The sequence below is a fragment of the Mirounga angustirostris genome, unplaced genomic scaffold, assembly GCF_029215605.1.
Source record: "Mirounga angustirostris isolate CCGP_5_RB_7025 unplaced genomic scaffold, mMirAng1.0.hap1 SCAF_17, whole genome shotgun sequence".
NCBI classification, from domain to species: domain Eukaryota; kingdom Metazoa; phylum Chordata; class Mammalia; order Carnivora; family Phocidae; genus Mirounga; species Mirounga angustirostris.
In genome coordinates, this window is record NW_026991725.1 from 5,373,435 (window position 1) to 5,388,679 (window position 15,245).

Genomic DNA, 15,245 nt, shown 5'->3' on the forward strand with positions numbered 1-15,245 from the left:
GCCCGGGGACAACAGCCCTAAACTGGGACTGTACCTGGCAAACTGGGATGCCTGCTAAGCCCACACAGAGGGTCTGGTTTGGTCTCCTGGTTGGATGCCCATGGGGTAGCGTGCTAGGGTCTGGTTTGAAATGGAGCTCCCCATGGGAAACCCCAGCTCTCCAGGGGGCAAAGGGCCGGACAGGGGCTCTTGGGCGTGGCCATGCCTGCGGCCATCTTTACTGCTGGCTGGTGCCCCCCTCAGTTCTCCCCATTCAAACACACCATTAAAAAGAGGGTTCCCAGACAGGTCTACCAGTCTTCAACTTCTTCCTCCTCCAAACCTGTAGGGTGGGAGCTGAGTTCAGCCAGCGAGGCCCACCGCGCCAGAGCATGCCCAGACTGGCGGAGAGACCTCAGGCCGTGTCAGCTCTGCTTAGGGCCCTGGCACGTGCCTGGCCCCAGCTCGAGGCCAAGAGCCAAATCACAGACCCCTCTACCAGAGGGGCACGTTCTAAAGTGCAATTATGCAGTCTGTCCTTTGGGGTTGTTTGTCTATCTGTCTGGGTGGGGGTTATATTGGGCCACAGAAAGTGTGCCCAGGCTGGAGACCTGAGAACCAGGCTGCTCCACCTGAAAACAGGGGCTGCATTGTTTCCACGCTACCCCACGGGCATCCAACCAGGAGACCAAGATCTTTCAGGAGATCTCTGTAGTTTTCCAGAAACCCTGTAAACAACTCCTGCCCCACAGCAACAGTGGGCCTCAAAGTAGGGGAACCCAGTGCAGCCCAAGTAGATGGCCAACACTCAAGCCAAGGAGGCCACTGCTGGTGCCACCAAGGAGTGAGGGCATGAAAGGGCCTAATGGATATTCATGAGGTTGAGGAGAGGGATAAATCCTTCCTCTGCCAAGGTCAAAGGGCAGGGTTTAAAAGGGACCTTAGAGACAATTTAGTCCAACACTCATTTTATGGAGGAGAAAACAGAGGACCACAGAGAAGAGGGGACCTGCCTGGGTCACCCTAAACAACAGCACCAAGACCAGGGCCCAGATTTCCTGACACCCCTGCCAGTGTCCAGCACCAGGCTATCCCGGGCCCCTGGGAGAGCTCACTGTTGTTCATTATGAGCATTCCTCACCCAGATGTAAAGGTTGCATTCCTGCCAGATTCTAAGAGATGAGCCAAGGGTAAGGACTACCCTGAGAATCACCTCCAAAGGTGCTAGCCTGAGGGATGCCAAGCCAGGTGCCTGCCTCGTGAGCCCAGAGCCCCACGGAATCCAGAAGCAATGGGCTTCTGGGCTCAGGGCCTCACCAGAGCCTTGCAAGTCCCTTATGTCTTGGTGGCTTAAAAGTGGGCAGAAATTCCCAACTCCATGTTCTTGTCCACCCCTACCCATGCCCACTGATGACAGCGCACCCCTTTCCTTCTTTTAGAAGAGCAGCAGCGAGCCCCACATCACCAGCTACGCCCGAACACCCAGGTCCTACGATGCGGCCTAAGACCTGCCCCAGGCCGAGGCACGCCGATTCTTACTCAGCTGCTCTGCTTCCTCTTTCCACAAACAGTCTAGTCATAAAAATAACCATTACCGGTGCTGTCACTGCTCATAAAGTGGCCTGCGCGCAGCTGCTCGGTGGCTAAGGAAAGTGAGGCTCAGAGAGATTAAGTTACTCAAGACACAGCCAGGGAGCGCCGGAGCCCGGACTGGACCCTGGTCCGTGTAACTCCAAAGCTAGCGCTCAACACCCTCTACACCCTTCGGCCTCGCTGGCCTGGGTGACCAGAAGCATGGACAGGCAGGGCGGGGCTGCCTGCACAAGTTCAGTTCCTTAAGCTCCCTACAGAAGGAGCAGGCTCAGAACAACATGTATCCTGTTCAAACCCAAAGCACGAACAAGCCAAAAGTCATTCATTCACTAGAAGGATCAGGAAGATCTATTCCAGTAAGATCCTGATGGTTCCCCAGCCACGTACCACAAGAAAGTCAGGGAATGAAACAATGAAATGGAAATCACAATCTAGATCTCTCCAGACATATTCTATAGATAGTAAGCAACGTTAAGAACTCGGAGCCCAGCCAAATGTACCCATTCAGGGGACTTGTAGAAGGGCCACCTGATCCTGGACCCCAGCGCCTACCTTGCAACCCTCCAGCCTGGGCTGGTCCAGGCTTCCTGTCTCTTGCAGGACCACAGGTGGTGGGGTCCCTGTGCCCCTTGCAGCCTTGGCCAACACCCAGCTCCACAGGCAATGCATGGTGAGGGGCCCAAGCCCTGGGTCCCCGGCAGCCGCAGCCCCGGGTGCAGTGTCTCAGAGAAGGACAAGGCAGGGAGAGGAGTTTCTGTTTTCATGACTGCAGTGAACAGTCACTGTAGCCAAAAATAGTTTGTGCCTGGGAGCTGGGGAGTCAGCACATACCTCCCGGAGCAGGTGCTGGTTGTGAGACACTCAGGCTCTGGCGGGCCTCGCAGCAGGGGTCTGGGGACCTGGGGACCCAGGCACCCAGATACCCAGGATACCAGGCCACAGACAGAGAGGTGTTCTCTGCCTTGCTGCTCACCTCCAGAAAGTCTGACCTGAGTCAACAAGGAACATGATCATTTCCCTCCTCCCAGTGAATCATCTGGGAACCCCCACCCCCACATGAACTCCAACTACCCCCAACCCTCCTAGAGCTCTCACACATTTTGGACTGTTGGTTTGGACAACCACGGAAGAGTCCTATGAACTACAGCAGATGCCCCAGATGGCACCCAAGACAACCATTAAAAATGAGGCTCAGCTGTCAAAGCTCTTAGAACGATACGCCAAGAACAGTGAACTTCACTTGATGTACACGGGAAAAAAATGTAAAAGAAGGGGCTGGCTATCAGTGGCTGGTGGAGCTGTGGGGGGATTTTGTTTTCTTTTCTGAGCCTTTTTTTATTTTCAAATTTTCTTGCAATGGACATTTGTAATTAGATTTAGAAAATGTTGCTTCGAAATAAAATTCTGAAAAAGGAAAAATGTATGTGGTTCTATCTGTGAAAATTTAAAGTGTATGTGTGTCTCTGGGTGTGTAATTTGTGACCCCTGCTTTGGAGCCAGATATCCTCGATGTGAATCCTGGTCGCACCACGTACCATCTAGGGGACCTCGGGTAAGTGACACGTCAGCTGCATATTGGGCATAAAGCACTGCCTCCTGCTACAGACTAAATATTCATGCCCCCACCTCAAAACCTAATCCCCAGGGTGATGGTATTAGGGGGTAGGGCCTTTGGGAAGTGATCAGGTTATAAGGGTGGAGCCCTCATGATGGGATTAGTGCCCTTCTATAAAAGAGACACCAGAGAGCTGCCTGGCCCCTCCCACCATGTGAAGACAAAGCAGAAAGACCACAGTCTATGAATCAGGAAGTGGGTTCTCACCAGACACTAAATCTGCCGGCACCTTGATCTTGGACTTCCCAGCCCCCAGAACTATGAGAAATAATGCTTATAAGGCCCCAGTCTATGGTATTTTGTTATGGCAGCCCAGATGGACTAAGACATCATCTCATAAGGTTATTGGGAGGATTGAATGAGAGACACTCCACATAAAGCTTACAGCTCAGCCCCAGGCATGTTGGGAACACTCACTAAAGAATTATAGCACAGAGGCGACTGGCTGGCTCAGTCAGTGGAGCGTGCAACCCTAGGTCTCAGGGTTGTGGGTTTGAGCCCCACGCTGAGTGTAGGGATTACTTAAAAATAAAACAATCTTAAAAAAAAAAAGAATTTATAGCATAAATTCATGAATAAACTTCATTTTAAAAAAGGAAGAAAAAGAAAAGAAAAGCCAACAACGAAGGCTGACTGGAAGGAAATGCACCAAAATGTTTATAGCATTTCCTCAGAGTAGTAAGATTATGTAAACCATCAATAAATGGTAGAATTATTGTTTTAATTTATATACTTTTCACATTCTGAAAATGAACATCCAGGTAAATTACTGGATATTAAGAAAAAAAAAAAGTAAAAAGCCAAGAAGCAATGATTAGCTCTGTGAAGCCCCACTTAGAGCCCCTGGTGAGGGTGGGGACCACAGCAGCTGCAGTAAAACCTCTCTTGCCATCTGGGGGTGTGAGTGTTAATGCACGTCTCTTCTTCCATCAGCAGAACTGTTTTTCCTCCAGGAATGCACTTCCAGAGCGCAGGTGAAACCAACCCTTCAGCCGCACTCTCCGCCATGCTGTTCAAGGGCTGAGCCATGACCCAGTGTGGGCTAACTGGAGTTTTTCATCTTCCTAGCCCTGTGCTTGGCTCTGGTATAACACACGACCAAAGGCAGGCCATGCACAGCCTTCCGTGGGATTTTTTAGCTACAGTTCTAGGAAAGAAGCTCTCCATGGGCAAGCACCACCACGATGCAGGAAGAAAGTGAGGCTTAGCTGCTGGCATCCTTCGTGCCTGCCATGTGGGTTGGGCCTGGCTGAGAAGTAGACTCTTACAGCATCACCTGAGCCTCTGCATCCAGACCTCGCTGGACTTCTATTACTTATGCTGACAAAAGTCTTTAGTGTAAGCCAGTCGGCATTGGAACTTGCTATGCAAAGTTCTAACCAGTAGGAGAATGTAACAGCTTGTACTTAGTAAGTACTTACTATGTGCCCTCGTAGCATGAATTCCTCCATCTATTTACCCCTCCCCTTCATTCATCTCATCAACAGACAGCAACTGAATAACAACTCCGTGCCAGGCACTTTATTCCAGGCTAGGAACATAACAGCAAACAAAATACGTAGTCCTTTTCTTTAGGGAATATTGAAATTTGTGAATAAATGCTAAAAAGGAAAGAGCATGCTGAGACATGGGGGGCATCTAATATTAGCCCAGGTGGCCTCTCTGAAGAGCTGACTTCTAAAGATCCTAGCCATGAGAGTACAGAAATTTTCAGGCAGAGGAAACAGAACATACAAAGGCCCTGGGCTATGACAGGAAACCTGACGTGTTCTAACACAAGGCAAAGAGTAGGGGGGCAGGGAATGATGTGGAAGAAGGAGGCACATGCCAAATACTTCAGGGCCTTGCAGGTGATGGTGAAGGGGCTTGGATTTTATGCTGAGGGCAAGACACTAAATGAAGGACTGTACTCAGAAAAGTGAGATGATCGGATTTGGCTTTTAAGAAAAATCACTCTTGGCTTATGAAAAATGAAATGAAGGAGAGGGCAGGAGTAGATACAGAGAGTGATGCAGGTGCTACTGCACAAGTCCGTGCAGCAGCTAGGCCTGGGGCAGGGGAGGGGGGAACAGTAGTGAAAAAGAGATATAGGTGGGTTTGAGATATATATTTGGAAATAGAGCCAGCAGGCTTTGCTAGTTAATCAAATGTGGAGGTAAGGAAGCAGAAGGAATGAGAAGTGACTCCTCAGTTTCTAGCTAGAGAACCGACAGACGAGTAAACAGGCTGAGAGGTAAGGGACTTGTCCATGAGCTACTGGCAAAATCAAGTTTCTGTCTGCCTCCCAACACCAGGTTCTGGGCTGTCTATTTCCAATCTTGCTACCTGCCCAAAAGTGTATGGATGAGAACCGAGCCACCAAAATGCATATGTTGATTTTCTTTTAAAAGAAATAATAAGAGGGCGCCTGGGTGGCTCAGTTGGTTAAGCGACTGCCTTCAGCTCAGGTCATGATCCCAGGGTCCTGGGATCGAGTCCCGCATTGGGCTCCCTGCTCTGCGGGGAGCCTGCTTCTCCCTCTCCCACTCCCCCTGCTTGTGTTCCCTCTCTCGCTGTGTCTCTCTCTGTCAAATAAATAAATAAAATCTTTAAAAAAAAAAAAAGAAATAATAAGAGAAGGGGCTTTTGTTTACAATAATTAAAACAGTGTGACACAAGAATTTCCCAATGATATATCTGGCTGGTTAGGTGTGTTCTAGAGCAATCTTGCCTTTGAGGCCAGTCCCAGAGGAGGGGACACCGAACAGAAACTGACAGCAGGAGCTGGGTGGCCCCGGAGGCGGCTCAGGCACACTCTAAGCAAAGTCATCCCACAGCAGGGCTATAGGCACACAGCCATGCCAAGTCCGGCCCCTCAACAAACACAGCAGAGCCAGCTCAGAAACCCCGACCTCAGCCACCCTCGGCAGCCCCCAGACACCTCCCCTCATGGCCCCTGCAATTCAACCTTCAACGAGCCCAGATGAGAACACTCCTGAGACCCCTCAGCCCAAGGGACCAAAACTCTTTGGATGATCTGATCTGAAGTCATTCATTCAACAAGGACACAAGGCAGCAGGGACAGAGCGAACAAAATAGCCAGAGTCCTGCCTGCATGGCACGGGATCCAGTCTAGTTGGTTTTCACAGAACTCGGCAGCCCAGAAATCCAGAGGATTGAGGAGATGAGCTCACCATTCATAAATGCCAACCAGTACAGGGCTAACCAGAACAGTCACACTCCGGTTTTCTTCAGGTTTCTAGAAACCAGGGGCAACTTCACACTCAAAGCTTAAAAGAGGGCACTCTGGCTCAGAATCAGAAAAGAAATCACTTCTTCTATTAGAGAGAGGGATGTATGCAAGTTCAGTAAGGATAGGAACTCACACGCAGCACCTAGAACAGGGCCTGGCACATAATATAAGCTAAGTATACACCGAACGAGTGCATGGCTGGGTGGACAGGAGACGACACAGGAAGGCCCTCAGCTCTGTATGGGGCCCCATCTCAGCCCTTCCCCCCTTGGGGCCCGTCAGCCTGTTTCCATGGTGGTTATTTGTAGATGTGTACATCCCACCACCCGATAAGCCCCCAAGGAAGACTGTATTTTGTTCATCAATTAATCCCCTGCAGTAATTAATCCGAGTAAGTGATCAATGGATGTCGAATGAATGGATATTAAGAAAAGAGGGGGAGGAGGAGAGAAAGAAAAGGTCAGAGGGAGGTAGGAAGAAAGGGAGAGAGAGAGAAAGAGACAGAGATCGATTCATTTTCTTTTTAAAGATTTTATTTATTTGTCAGAGAGAAAGCACAAACGGAGGGAGTGGCAGACAGAGGGAGAAGCAGGCTCCCCACCGATACGGGGCTGGATCCCAGGACCCCGGGATCATGACCTGAGCCGAAGGCAGATGCTTAACCGACTGAGCCACCCGGGTGCCCTGAAAGAGTTCAATTCAATCATACAATTGCATACAGTAACCCCTGGCTGGGCTAATCTAAGTAAGCAGCTTAGTCAAGGAAGGGAGACTGGCTTTGGAATCACAGGGACCTGAGTTTGAATCCTGACCCAGCTATCATGTCACTGTATGGCACTGACAGGTCACTCAACTTCTCTGACCCTTGGTTGGCTCAGCTACAGAATGGGGACCAAACTGTCTCCCCCTGCTCCCCTGGGTGTAAGGATTAAACAGGATGATATATACACAAAATGCCTCCTTCCTTCCATATCCCATCTCCAGCTCTTCTTCTGACTGGTTGGGTGATGGGGCACACCAGCCCACCCTCCAGGCCGGGACTGACACCTCAAATCCTCAGCTGCAAGGCAGTCAGAGTCGGTGCAGATCCAGTGAGAGTGTGGGCTGTGTTCAGAGGCCACTCCCAGCTGCCAAGAGCAAGGCCGTTGAACAGTGGGGCCTCTGGCCCCCGGGGGGAGAGGGTGGGAATGCAGGGGAGACGGACACGAGGAGAGGCTGGGCAGAAGGGCAGCAAGATTCATGTGCATTAACGGTGAACCCAGGAGCCAAATACCAGCTCACTTTTCTGGTTTACTCTTCCACAGCCTGTGGCTTCACACAGCCCACCCGCCAGGGCCCACACGGAGCTGCGGCCACTTCCAGCCAATGGGAAACCAAGATGGTGGCAGACCTCAGGTAGCTTTCTTCCCCGTCCCCAAGAGAAGGCCTGATTGTGAACATGGAGTGAGTGCAAAGGCAGTAGAGGAAAAGGGAAAGAGAAACTTGCCCCGTCCGGGCCCCTTACCGGACTCGCCTGCATCTTCCATTCAGAAAATGCCACCAGCAAGAACTTCCCCGGGGGAGCCTGTGGCCCGTGGCTTGGGCCATGGAATCCCAGCCTCTGCAGCGCCCACCTCTCCCTGCTAGGGCTGATCCCAGCCAGCGCTCTGGCCACTTCCTCTGACAGCTTCCAACAGGGAAACTGCTGGGGGGAGAGGGGGGGAGATGGCTCCGCGCCAGCAGGCTGTGAAATCATTTCCCCCCCAGCTGCAGGCAGAACATGAAGCTGCGATTTTTCACCTGTGGAAGGTCTGGGGTGTGAGGGTGGAAGGAGTCACAATGTGTGACTCTAGGTGTCTGGGGAGGGCGAAGGCGCTCTCCTGCTCGGGGCCCCTCCCCCACGTGGCGCCCCGCCTTCCCGCGAGTGCCCCCCGCGTTCCGCGCGTTCCCACACCGGCGCTCTCGCCCTGGGCTATCCTCATGATGAACCCAGCCTTCTCACTGGCAGGGGTTTTTAGTTTTCCCTAAAAGAATTCTAGGGGCGCCTGGGTGGCTCAGTCGTTAAGCGTCTGCCTTCGGCTCAGGTCATGATCCCAGGGTCCTGGGATGGAGCCCCGCATCGGGCTCCCTGCTCTGCGGGAAGCCTACTTCTTCCTCTCCCACTCCCCGTTTGTGTTCCCTCTCTTGCTCTCTCTCTCTCTCTCTCTGTCAAATAAATAAATAAAAATCTTTAAAAAAATAAAAAAAATAAAAGAATTCTAGCGCTCTCTCTCTCCCTCCCGTCCACACACACAAGCACCGCACTGGTCTCCAGACAAATCCCCCCACACGAAGATTTCCACGAGCTGACCGTTTGGCGGCCAGTCTCTCCCCAGGCCAAGCCCTTTGCGAGCACCTGTGAGGCCCAACCGCCGCCCTCAGCCCTCAGGGTCTCTGCTGGGAGCGCTCCCGCCCTCTTGCCCTTCCAGAGGGCCTAGGTCCCAGCCCTGAGGGAAGCCCTCCCTGCTGTTGGTCCTTCTCCCATCTCCCAGGGTGGGTTTGCCGGCTTGCTCCCCACCCCGCCACCCCCATGCCAGGTTGCCTTCTGTCAGGGAGCTTGGTGTCGGCTCTTGGCAAGTCTCACCGCAGCCTGGGAGCTCGTGGGGCTGGCGGGGGTGGGGGGGTGGCGGGTGGTCTCTAGCATCTCTGCTGCGAGCATGGGGTCCCGTCAGGGCAGGCTCCACACCTGCACTGCCCACCACAGCAAGGGCCATAGGTCTCTTTACGTGAAAATTCATTACAGTAAAACAGAATTTAAATTTTGGCTTCCCCATCGCACTCATCATATTTCGAGTGCTCTGTGGCCACGGGTGGTTGGTGGCTACCATGTTGGGTAGGGCAGTACAGAATGCTGCTATCGTCCCTGAAAGTTCTACCGGACAGCGTTGCTCTAGAGGAAGATCTGATGGTTTTGGGTAAACATACAAAGGTGTCTCCCAAGCTGTCTGTCTCCAAAGGAGTTAGAATCAAAGGTCACGCGTCAGAAGCACCCACCTCCAGCTCTGGAGCTGCAGGGGGCTGAGATCTAACTCAGAAAGGGAAGGAGGAGAGCAGAGGCCCTTCATCCATACCAGAAACCAGGAAGGGCCGCTACCAGCCTGGGGCCACGTCTGCATCCAGTCCCTCTCTTCATGTAGCAAAAAGGCACGATTTCCCAGGAAGGTCAAGATAAGCAGAGAACGCAGAGGCCAAAGGGACACCTCCCCCCACCATGGGCTACACCAGTGCTGGGGCCCTTCAGCACGGATAGCTCAGCAAAGTTAACTGCCAGACTTCATGATTCAGATCCTTTATCCTAAAAACCAACCAAACAAACCAAAAAAAAAAAGTACACATAGATAAGACCCTGTTTTAAAGTCTCCATCTCCAGCCTCCATCCTATGATGACTTTCATTCATTCCTCGGTCACTCCCTCACACGCAGCAAGTAATTTGCCAAGGGCTTCCCATAGGCCAGGCGCCGTGCAGCTGGGCATGTGGACTCTTCTGGGCACAGGCTGAAGCCTTCTGCGTGCGCAGATGGGCACTCCTCACACAGTCATTGCTAAGCTGGCTTGAGGACATCTTTCCTCTTAACTAGTCCACTGTTAAAGAGGAATGAGATGGATTTGTATGACTAACACAGAGATGAAATTAAGACTTAAAAAATACCGCACGAGTCCATTTTAGCAACGACAAAAAATAAAAAAAGGAAACAAATTTGTATGTAAATAAGAACAATGTGCTATCCTGGATTGGCTCCTAGAACTGAAAGAAGCCACTAATGGAAACACTGGTGAAATCCAAAGAGAGCCTGGAATTTAGTTAACAGTGATGTACCAACATTGTGTTCTTAGTTTTGACAAATGCACTACGGTAAAGCATGATGTTAACTATGGGGGAATCTGGGGGAAGGCCATATACAGGAATTCTGTAAAACCACCGCAATTTTTCTGTAAATCTAAAACTATTCCAAAATAAAATGTTTATTTAAGAAAATAAGCAATGTTCAGGTAACATTCAGAAATTAAAGGGTTCTTTATCTCTGAGATCATCATCACTTCTCGGCCTTTTGGCTAAGATCAAGTGTAGTATCTGTTCTTATCAGTTTAATATCTCTGAGATCATGCTTTTTTGGGGGGGGCAAAGCATGGATTTTTATGCTGTTTGGAGCTTTGGTTTCTGAGATTTGCACCTATCTTTGATGGGTGCAAGTTTTAAAACCAATTCCGGCTACAAGCACACAAGACCCATCAGGGTCTAGGGTGAGCAGGGTAGGGTGGGTGTCAGAGTCTTGTGCCACGACACTGCTCTAACTCTGGGCCCCCATCACTGTGTCCCCCCCCACCAAGTACAAGGAGAGACTCCAGGAACAGAGCCAAGTAGAGGCAGCCCCCCTCTCTGATCAGCAGGGGCTGGGGTTACTCATGTAAACAGCCCTTCTTTCCAACCTTCAGCATACTCTGGCCTGGGCCTAAAAACCAACCTGAGATTTGTGGGCAAGAAATAGAATAATCTTGAGAAAAGGGGTCTGGAGAGTTTGGGGAAACCATATGGATACCCAGCCAATAGTTCCTTGTGATTCTTAAAACCCATGCAGAAAGCTGCTGGCCCATGCCCCGGGTACCCTCAGGCAGCCTGGCCCACCCTCCTGCTCCCACGCCCTGGGCCTCAGTTCCACCGGCCTCCTGGTGAGGAGGCCCATGAGTGAGCTTTGCAACCAGCGAGGGGGTGGGAGGCAGACCAGGGCCCAGCTTTTGTCCTCCTGCTGCCCTTCTTAGGCCTTGAGCTGACTCCCCCAGCCTCTTGATTCAGAAAACTGCCTCCAACCAGCCCCTGCTCTCCCAGCCTTCCTTTGACTCCCTGCTGCTTTGCACTCCCCAGATGGCTATTTCCAGCTACCTGTGTGCAAACCTCCAGCAGTCTCTGTGGGGCTGGCTCTCACTCAGGAGTAACAGCAGGTGAGGAAAATGCCTGAATTTTCTCTCCTCCACCCCAGTGAACACCACTGTGCCCCTAAGCACTTGACCCTCACAAGCAAGTGCTTCGGAGTGCAAGAGGCACGTAGGTCATGGCGCAGCCCCATAACCAGACTACAGAGGCCTCGCAGCAAAGCGCTAGCCAGGCTCCCGGAAGCACAACCCCTTAATGAGTGAAGCATGTTGGTATGGTCAGAAGAGGAGTGCCAAAGAGGCCCAAGGACTCCTTGGGGCACTGGCCTGTCCCAGCCTTCCCGAGGGCACCAACTTTCCCAGGGCTCTTCCTAGAGGCCGACTCGTGGGCAGAGCTGGGAAGATGCATCTTTGGGGCTATGATTCTACAGTGGCTTCTCTTGCAGGGCATGAAAAGCCAAACCTCGGAGTAACCTGTGTCACCATCCACTCAGGACCAAACCCTCGACTCCTGGGACACCCACCACGTAATGATGAGATTCACCCTTCCTCCCTCTCAATTGTCACATCAAGCCCAACACTCGCTGGGTTGTTACGGAGCTTGTATTCCAGTGGGAAACAGCAGACAGACCACATACAACAAATAAGTAAGATACACTCCAGAAAGTGGTCGGTGTCCTCGAGAAAAATCAGCCAAGATGCACTGGTAGAAAACAAAGGGTAGGAGTGATCTTTAGATCAGGTTATCAGGGAAGACTGCTCAGAGGAGGTGACAAGGGACTGGATGCTATGGTGAGGTCCACAGGGTGAGCCAAGGAGAAAGCACTCAGGGAGAGGGAGAGGGAGTGCAAAGGTCAGACCAAAGGGAGCAAAGAGGAGGGTGAGCAAGATAAGGTCAGGGAGGCCAGCAGAGGCCCAAGTGGGTGAAGAATCTGGCATTTATTCAGAAAGAAATGGGAAGCACTGGAAAATGACATGATCCAATTTATGTTTCTTAGTGGACACTCTGGCTGCTGTGTGGAAGTGGAACGGAGCGATGGATGATCAAGTAGGGAGACAGTTAAGGGGCCGCTACAGGAGTTTGGGGGAAGGGAGGATGCTGGCCTTGACCGTGGGGCTGGTGCTGGGGATGGAGAGAGGGGGTCAGGTCTGCAGATCGGGGGGAGGGGGCGGGGTAGAGCCCACAGGGCTAAGGGCTTGGACATGTGAGGGAGGGCATGGGAAGACTCAGGGATGGCCTTCTGGGCAGCCGGAGGTGGTGGTGCTACCGTTCTCTGAGGTGGGCAGAGGTGGGCAGAAACATGTCTCTGTGAATGGAAGGGGAAGAACAAGAGCTCGGCGTGAAACGTTTTGGAACCATCGCATGGTCTCCAGGTCACTGGGGAAGGTCACTGGGCAGCTGGAGACGCTCTTGCTCTCTCACCGTGACCCCGTCATTCCCACCGAGCTCTCTGCTCACACTCTGCCCCAGTCCCTCAGGCCGGGTAGCAGCCTGATTCCCAAACCACATCTGGCGCTTGGGCTCTCCCGCCTGCCTGACCGCCCCCCCCCCCTACAAATGAGCCTGCCCCTCATTTACCGCTAGCTCTGCTGCATCACTCACGACCTCCTGACTCAAACATCACCTAGCTCAGTATCTGCTACACCTCTGGGCCTGGCTGCAAGACCCCTGTCCCAGCTGCCCCCTCGGGGCTCTCCGGGGGCCTAAACGCCCCTGAGGCCAGCCCCCACGGTGCCGGCTTCTGCTCTGGGCACGCCTGGCTCCCCTCTCACAGACGGACGTGGGTGCAACTGGGTGTCCGGCACACTCCAGATCTCTGCAGCTCCAAGGAAAATGCCTTCAGGAGCTAAGCCTTCTGCCGGAGGTGGGGCAGGCCCTAGAAAGGAAGTTGCAAGGCACAGTTCGGAGTCCAGCAGGCCCGGGTCTGAACCTCGAGAGCATCACAGAGCCCTTCGGCCTCTCCAAACCTGTGGGTCCTCGTCTGTCAAGTAAGGGATGACGCTGGCGAGACGCTGAGCAAGTCACTACCTCTGTGGGGCCCCGGCACCCTCCACTGCAAGCTACAGACGCAGGTGTGAGGAGAGGCTCCTTTCCACCTCTGGGACTGGGGGAGGGGAGGGATACAGGCTGAGCTTGGCTGGGGGTCAGGGGCGACCGTTCAACTCTCCCTGGCTCCCAAGTCCATCATCTTAAACACATCACCATGGACGACCATTATGTGTTGTTGAGATCTCCTTCCTGTGTGGCAGAAAGTTGTCAGACTGGCAGATGGGGAGACGTGGCTCCTCACACATGTGTGCGTGCATAAGTGTTAATAAAGGCCCAGGAAACTCAACCTTCACAAAGACCAGCTCCTTCCTGCCAGCTTTGTGTTTTGTTTTGTTTTTTAAAGATTTTATTTATTTATTTGACAGAGAGAGACATAGCGCGAGAGGGAACACAAGCAGGGGGAGTGGGAGAGGGAGAAGCAGGCTTCCCGCGGAGCAGGGAGCCTGATGTGGGGCTTGATCCCAGGACCCTGGGATCACGACCTGAGCCGAAGGCAGATGCCCAACGGCTGAGCTGCCCAGGCGCCCCTTCCCGCCAGCTTTGTAACTGCTGGTGTGCACCACAAATATGAGGGCTGCCGGGGCCAGGCCAGGCCAGGCCAGGCACTTGTGACGTGTTAAGAGCACCCCATGGGTCCCCTCATTTACCCCCATGTATTCCCACTCCTCCTCCCCATGACAGGACCCTCTGTGATCACATCACTTCCTGTCCAGGAAATCTCTCCTAGGGAAAATTCCTAAATATACAAAGAGCTGCATAAATCATATTAACCACTGTGTTATATATAATAGCCAAGGACTGGGATGAACCTCTGCCTGATAAACCACATCCCATACACACCATCAAACATTATGCAGCTACTTTAAAACGGGGGTTATTAAGTGTGAAAGTACAAAGAAAACAGAGTGGTTAGCAATAGCAAATGATAAGAGCAAAACAAAACTGTTTATTCAGGATGGTTTAAACCAGTGTTGCCCAAGAGAAATACAATGCAAGCCACATACTTAAATTTCTGAGTCGCCACATTTTAAAAAGTGAGTCTATATGAAATTAATTTTTAGCAACATTTTATTTAGCTTAATATACCCAAAAGTATGTCATCTTCAATGTATACTAAATATGAAAAATTATTAATATATTACCTTTTTCTATATGAAGTCTTGAGAATTCAGTGCCTCTTTGGATTTCTATCTTTGAAATTATAGCACGTCTCAATGTGGATTTGCCACGTTCCAAGTATGTAACAGCCATGTTGGCTAGTAACTACCTCACAGCATGGGTCTGACCCATTAGAAATTTTAAAAAGACTTAAGTATTAGTGGGGGAAGAAAACTAGAAGGAAATATCAAAATGATCTTATATCTTCATGATCATGGACTTTCGCTGAGTCGTAGGAAGATATATGTGATTTTTTTCCTCCTCTGTTTTCCAAAGTGTCTATAAATAATCGATTCATACTGCCTTTAAAATAATAGCAAGAGACAACTTTTAATTTTAGAATCAAAGGGATTTAAAAGACCTCACTGGGTGGACTGCACCTGCTACACACTGATTTGCTGGTGCCTCCAAGAGGGCCCTGTGCCCCTGACACCTGCCATAGGATACCCTCTCCATGCTCACTGGCTGACTGGCTATTTGGATGGGGGGAGGGGAGGTAGGCTGGATGGATGCGAAGTGGGAACCGAGCAGCGAAAACAGTACATTACAGCAGATACCAGAGAAAACTAACTCCGACTCTTGTTTCCAAATCCCAAAGCGATCACTTGCTGAAGTCATATGTATGACTCCAAACAAGTCACATACCCATTCTGTGCTTTAATTTCCTCAAGTATGAAATAGCAATAATGACAGTAATTCCTTCACGGGGTTTTGTGAGCATTAAGTAAGA

General features: G+C 51.4%; 1 protein-coding gene and 1 pseudogene across 2 annotated transcripts in view; one reads left to right on the top strand and one right to left on the bottom strand.

Moving 5' to 3' along the window:
- The window catches only part of KSR1 (kinase suppressor of ras 1), a 145,477-nt gene that overhangs the window by 49,833 nt on the left and 80,399 nt on the right, over positions 1–15,245 (bottom strand). The gene's annotated exons all lie outside the window — the stretch shown is intronic.
- Positions 10,472–10,643, top strand: LOC123854840 (U2 spliceosomal RNA; annotated as a pseudogene).